Here is a 6,657-nt window from a genome sequence, read left to right as displayed (position 1 = left end):
ACACATGGGCTGCCGGGAAGGCCCCGTGGGCATCGTGCGTCTGGGCAAGGCGCTGTTTCTGCAGAGCCACGGGGGCTGGAAGGGCAACTGGCAAATGACCACCTTCGAGCCCTGGAACCCCGTATCTCAGAAGAGGACACCGGGCCCCGAGAGGAGGAGCGGCTGGCCCAAGGTCCTGGTATTTACAGCCTCCCCTGGTGACAGGGCACTTTGCAGGGCACACAGTAGGTCACAGAAAGTTGGGGTGTGGGAGGAGTGTAGGCTCTTGGGGCAGGAGATTGGCGAGGCTGGGGGGCAGGGGGTTGAGGCCAGTGTAGGAAGGGTGTCGTGGACCGTTCAGGGAGTCGGAACACTCTGGAAACACAAGCAGACTGTAGCAGGGGTTGACAGGGTCAGCTCAGTCTGTAGCTCTAAGCTACACTGGGGGGCCTGTCCTTCCCTGCTGGTGCACGCCACACTTCCCGAAACTCTGTCTGGTGATTAGCTAGCTCTCCCCATTGATGGCACCTCTGTCCTGCCGCTTTCTCAGGCTCAAATCCCTTGATGCCTCATTTCCTTGAATCACACACTCAAATGCTGCATCACCACCTGTTACCCCACCTTCAAAATGCAGCCCAAGGCCAGCCACCTCTCCCTACCTGCACTCCTCCACCTGGCCCGAGCTGTGTGTCCTCTCACCTGGACCTTGCGGGGGGCTCCCTGCTGCTGTCCTTGTGCCCGCCCTCGGTTCTGTGGTCTGTCCCAGTGCTGCAGGTGAAGGCATGCTCCAGTGTCTCCCCTGCTTAGAAGCCTTCAAAGGCTTTCCATCTGTCTTGGGGTGAATAGTGTCCCCCCATAATTCACGTCGTTTGGAACCTGTGCATGTGAGCTTATTTGGAAACAGTCTTGGCAGATGTCAAGTTTAGATGAGGTCCTACTAGAACACGGTGGGCCCTAGAGTGATGAGTGGTGTCCTCATAAGAAGAGGAAATTTGGACACAGGCATGGAGGGCAGACAAGCCTGCGAAGACCGCCAAGGGACGCCTGGGGCCACCAAGAACTGGAAGAGCAAGGAAGGATCCTCCCCTGGAGCGGTCAGAGGGAGCTTGGCCCTTCTGATACCTCCTTGCTCTTGGGCTTCTAGCCACCAGAACTATGAAAGAATGTCTTTTAGTTTATGCCACCCAGTTCTTGAAACTTTGTTACAGCAGTCCCAGGAAATGAATGCAGTGGCCAAACATGGTGCAGAAACACTGCATCCTCTATCTGCCTGGTGGAGACTTGCACTGCCCATTATATAGCAAAGGTCCTGAGAAGTTCTGCAGGGAAGGGCATGTTCCATTTTCCTGAATGCATTCAAACGCAAAAGGATTCATTCTCACCTACGCTTTAACCTCTTACGTGATACCGTTTGGGAAATGTTGGACTCGAAAAGCCATAAGGTCCTCTCCAGACTGAAAATCCTGTGGCTTTTGGAATTGGAAGCCAGGCTGTGAAATAAATAGAAATTTATATGCATAATTAGGTGCTCTTCCACTTGGGGGGGAACAAAATCAGCCCGTGGAAGAACAGCTGTGCTAGCTGACCCAGCAGACATGAACTCCGTTGACCACATAGGACCCTCTGTCTGAGCTCCATCAGTGTGTGAATGCGAACAATTACATTGTGCCGGGTTATTTCCTTGGGCTATGTTCCTAGAAGTGGAGTGGCTGAGTCAAAGACTTTGTATTTTTAAAGACATTGGATTCATAGTGTCAAGTTGCTCTCCAAAAAGTTGTTCGGTTTTAACCTTCCAGCAGCACAGACCGGAGGTGTCCCTCCATGCCCGCGGGGGGCAGTATCCTACTTGACACATTTAAACTGCCTTGTGTGTTTTGACCACAAAGGTAAATAAGAGCTTTTATTGGGTTATCTGAGTTTCTACTGAATCGTGTCCAGACCTGCCCGCTAGCCTATCCTGCCAGTGGAGGACTCTTGCCAGTGACCAGGCAGCCGTGCCCTGAGGTCAGGCCAAACTTTTCAGAGGAAACAGCAAACCTCACTCAGATTTGGCCCGAAATACTAACCTCTGAAAAAGAGACGATTCTGTGTCATTGGATCCTTCCCCAGGGGCAGAGCCGGGTAGAGAAAAGAGGTCGGGATTTGTAGGCAGGAGAGCCCAGGGTTTGTCCCGGCATGGCCCCTTTCTAGCTCTGTGACCCTGGGCAACTCACATGACCTCTTTGTGCCTCTGTTCTGTTATCTTTGATGTGGGATAATGCCACCCCCGGCCTCTCTGAGCCTTGATGAGGGTTAGATTATTTCCTTGTTGTGAGATGCGCTTTGCGGATGTAACCCTACTGTGAGCCACGTTTCCGGACGGCACAGTCTAGAGAGTGTTGCAGAGAAATGTGATCCGGCCACCGACCGGCAGAGGAAGGAGTTTGGATTTTTACTTGCAATTCCCTAAAACGTTAAAGGAATCTACTTCTTCACCCAGAGTTTTGTTTCCCAAATCCTGCAGCAACCCCAGGATGCCTCCCTCATTCACTCACCCCGAACTCGCCCCCCAAATCCAGCTTTTGTGTTTGCCTCTTGACCCCTCCCAGCCTCAGCCCTGCTTTAGGATGAAGATGAGCTTCCTGTCCCCAGTTCTGCTTGTTTTCTCATCCCTTTCTCTAAGATCTAGATTCTCCGCAATAAGGGGGAGAGACCTCACCTGTATTCTCCTTCTTTAGGTCCTGGTTCCCTCCCTCTCTCCCCAGTTCTGCCTAGAACCTGGAACCAGCCTGGGAACAACAGAATTCTGTTAGGAAAGAAGGGAGGAAGCTGAATGGGTGAAGACAAGACATCCCGTAATTGGTGGGGGGCCCATTCGCATGTGTGCATCCCCATGTCACCAGCCCCTGGCTCCTCTCAGCTTCTCTTCTCCTCTTTTAACTGAAGCCCTTGACATCTTCTGAGCCTCTCCCTAGAGAACGTGTTTCTCCCTCCCTCTCTCCAAGGGAGAGGTGAGAGGGGGCAGAGCATAACCTGGACTTGGTGGCCAACATGACAGCCCCAGCCTCAGGCGGGCCTCGGCGGGGAAGGGGCTAGCCCTGCGCTTTGGGGAGGGTCCAGTGGGGGAGTCTCTTCCCTCCCATTGTCCGGGGGCCCTGGTTGGACGCACAGTGTGCTTACAGGGTGTGTGTGCAGATAGAATGCTGCCTCAGGGTCACCTCTCCCCCTTGTCCTCACTGTCACTGCTGGCATCTCTGAGAGTGCCAGGGCACAGGCCATGTTTCCCACTTCCCCCTGAACCTCAGCTCACCCCCTTGGTTCCCCAGCACACTCTGCTCCTGTGTGTCCCCTCTGGCCCTGACAGGAGGCAGGGAGCAAGGTTCGGGGTGGGGAAGAGCTGGAGTCGGCCAGCTCCCACTTGTAGGAACTGTGTGGCCTCAGGTAAGATCCTGACTCTCTCAGAGCCTCAGCTTCTCATCTGTGAAATGGGTGTGATTGCAGAACTGTTAGGTGTGCTTAGATGTGGCATCAATGATGGCTGAGATGACTCTTTGCCATCTCTTCATCCCCCGGCTGTGTGCCAGGCATTGTGGGCTCACCGTTTACTGCTCTGTGCTAGGGGGTCCACTCACTCCTGGAGATACCAGGAGGAATGGAGGCCAGTGTGGCGGCTGCCGACACAGTGCCCATAGGCTACAACCAGTGGGTTTCTGTGCTGTGCTGTGCTGTGCGTACGGGCCTGTGGGCCCAGAGGAAGGGCTGAGACCCTGGGAAGGCTTCCTGGAGGAGGCAACATCTGATCTCGGCCTTAAACAATGAGTGAGAAGTAGCCATTCCCTTTTTCGTTCATTTGATTAACAGGCATCTCCCCTGTCCACGAAGTGGGCAGGCAGCCAACGCTGTCAGGTGTTGGCTCTGGGAGGCCGGAGGCCAGGAAGCCAGAGGACATCTCTGACCTCCCCTTCCAGGCCGGCCTGGGGCCTGGGGCTTGGCCAGCCTGGGTGTGGGAGTGCGGGCAGGGCTGGCCCACACCTGAGGGTCACAGTGCAGGGGGGCCCGGGGGCAGCCGTGCAGGGGAGTCGCGTGCAGCGCGGAATGAGATGGAGTGGTCTGTGCGAATGTGAGGACGGCGAAGTGCTGGGCAACACTGTGTGGCCGTGACACAACAGGCACGTGTGTGTGCGTACACAGAAGTGTGTGCGTGTGCGCGTGCGTGAGTGAGCCCAGGGCAGGGACTGGCCGAGACATCCCCCGTCCGAGACTGTGCTCCTGGAGAAGATGCTGGCTGCTAATCCGAGCGGCCTGAGCTCAGGGTTGCAGAGAGCCAGCACGTCTCGTGGGGTTGGAACAAGGCCCGCAGGGGCCAACGGGGGCTGGGCTCCCAGGGCTGTGTGTTCGTGCGGTAGATGCGTGTGACCTGTGCACAAACACGGGGTGGGGTACCGCATAGCTGTGAAGAGGAAGGGAGCTCCCCCAGGCTACCACATGGACGAACCCTGAAGACACGCTCAGCGAGGGAAGGCAGCACGGTTGTGCGATCGCGTCTGTAAGCAACGCCGGGCACAGGCAGATCGGTAGCGGCGAGGTAGACAGGCGGTTGCCAGGGGAGGAGTGGGGAGTGACAGCTCGTGGGCACGGGGTTTCTCGGGGTGGGTGCCCGACTCTGAGGCCGCAAACTGCCACTCGGCTGTTCACTTCAAAGTGGTTAATTTTAGGTTATGTGAATTTCGCTTCAATAGGTTATTTAAAAAGGAAAACAAGGAGCACCTGGCTGGCTCAGGTGGTGGAGCGTATGACTCTTGATCTTGGGGTTGTAAGTTTAAGCTCCACATTGGGCACAGAGCTTACTTAAAAAAAAAAAATTCAAATGCTGTCCTGGGCGCACGTGCATTTAGGGGAGTGGCCAGGTAGGAATGAGGGCCCAGGGAACCCGTGACTCTCCCGTAGCCAGGGGCAGAGTGCCACACCCCTGGTCCAGCGCCTGGATGGCCACCCCCACCTCCTCGGGCTCTGCTGGGAGAAAGGAGGGCAGATGGAAAAGTACCTCCCAGCAGAGGGAAAGGCCTAGACAAACATGAAGACTCTGGTGGCTTTTAAAGACATGAGCAGCAGCCTGTTTAAATTTGTGGGGGATTGCAAATGTTTGCTCTGGTGGGACTTTGTTATAAATGGACTTGGTTTTGTTTGGCTGGTTAAGTTTTTGTGTTGAAAAAAAAAAAAGTTCTGCAAGACCATCTTAACTGAGAACACTGTGTTAGTCCAGAAAAACCAAGAAAAGGGCAAAAGACACGGACGAGGAGTCCAACCACCCGCTGCTCGTCGGGCGGGGCGTGAGGTCTTGCCGTGGCCGCAAAGCCCTGCACCCCCTAACAGACACCACTGCGCACGGGCATCCCTGTCAGCCTTAGGGCCCTAAGTCTCCCGTGGGCTGCAGGGGGGAGGACTGTTATGGCATCGTTTTGCAGATGAGGACACCGAGGCACAGAGGGGAAGGTGCCTGCCCCAGGTCACGCAGCTGGACGGTGGCAGGTGTGGGAATTGCAGCCACGCCTGGCAGGCTCTTTCAGCCCTATCTCGTGGCCACTCAGAGCCAAACCTGCCTGTGGAGGATCCTGGAGGCCACCTGATGGCCGAGCTTTCTGGGTGTTGAACAGAGTCCCTTGCCAGCTAGCTGTCAAAGCCATCCAGTAAGCCATTGTCCCCAGTGCCCAGATGACTGGGTCTCACCTCTACCAAGGCCAGAGAAAGGCCATGCACAGACCCCTCCTGGCTACTTGAACCCCCTCCCCTGCCCCCCTAAGGTGCTTTCCACAGCAGATGCCAACTCACTCCTACCCCTGCCCACCCGAGGACTCCTAACAACCCACCCTGGAGGGAAATGTCTGAAGTCCCTGATCTCCAGAAGCCCATCTGCTTTGCTCCTGGGCTCTGGGGGAGATGGCTAGCCTGTTCTTTAGGAAACCTACTTTGGATGAGCCTCCGCTTCACCTGGCTCGTAACCTTTGGTGTGTGCGTGTGTTAGCACACCTGGCACCCTCTCTGAGCCCAGCAGGCTGGGCCACGTGAGCTCTGCCAGCTCTTCCCACTCCAGCATTCTCTTGTTTCAAGCAGCTCCAATTCCAGCTTGATGTTAAGGAGACAAAACTCACCACCAGCCAGACTTTCCCTACCCCAGGACCTTTGCATGTGCTATTGCCTCCACCTGGATGGCTGTTCCCTCCCCCAGGTCCCTTTCCTGATTCCTCATTCTCCATGATGTGCACCCTGGTATTCCCTCTCCCTGCTGCTGTTCATTTATAGCACAAATCACAGGATATAATTATCCATTTAATTTCTTGTATCCGTGTCTACTGAGGGCAGAGGCCTCATGGCACACATCAGGCATTCAGTAAGTATATGTGGACCACCTGGCCGGATGAGCCCTGGCTGGAGGACTAGTGGAGATCTGCTGTCTGGAGGCGCCCTCTGGTGGACATTACGCTGATGTCAGGCTGAGGGCCAACGCCAACTGCTTTCTCTTTCAGCTTCCTTGCCCCTCGGTCACCCACTCGAGCAGGGCCCTGGACACCAAGGTGACGTACGTGAGTCCGTGAGCGGCAGAGGTTGGTCCTCCTGGTGTTCTGTGAGCTGCTTCTGGATGGGCAGCTGAGTTGGGAGGTCAGCCAGCTTCTCACGTTATTATTAGACTGTTAACGTTAA

This window comes from Ursus maritimus, unplaced genomic scaffold (assembly GCF_017311325.1).
Source record: "Ursus maritimus isolate PB19 unplaced genomic scaffold, ASM1731132v1 scaffold_19, whole genome shotgun sequence".
NCBI lineage: Eukaryota > Metazoa > Chordata > Mammalia > Carnivora > Ursidae > Ursus > Ursus maritimus.
Note: the sequence above shows the minus strand (reverse complement) of the source record.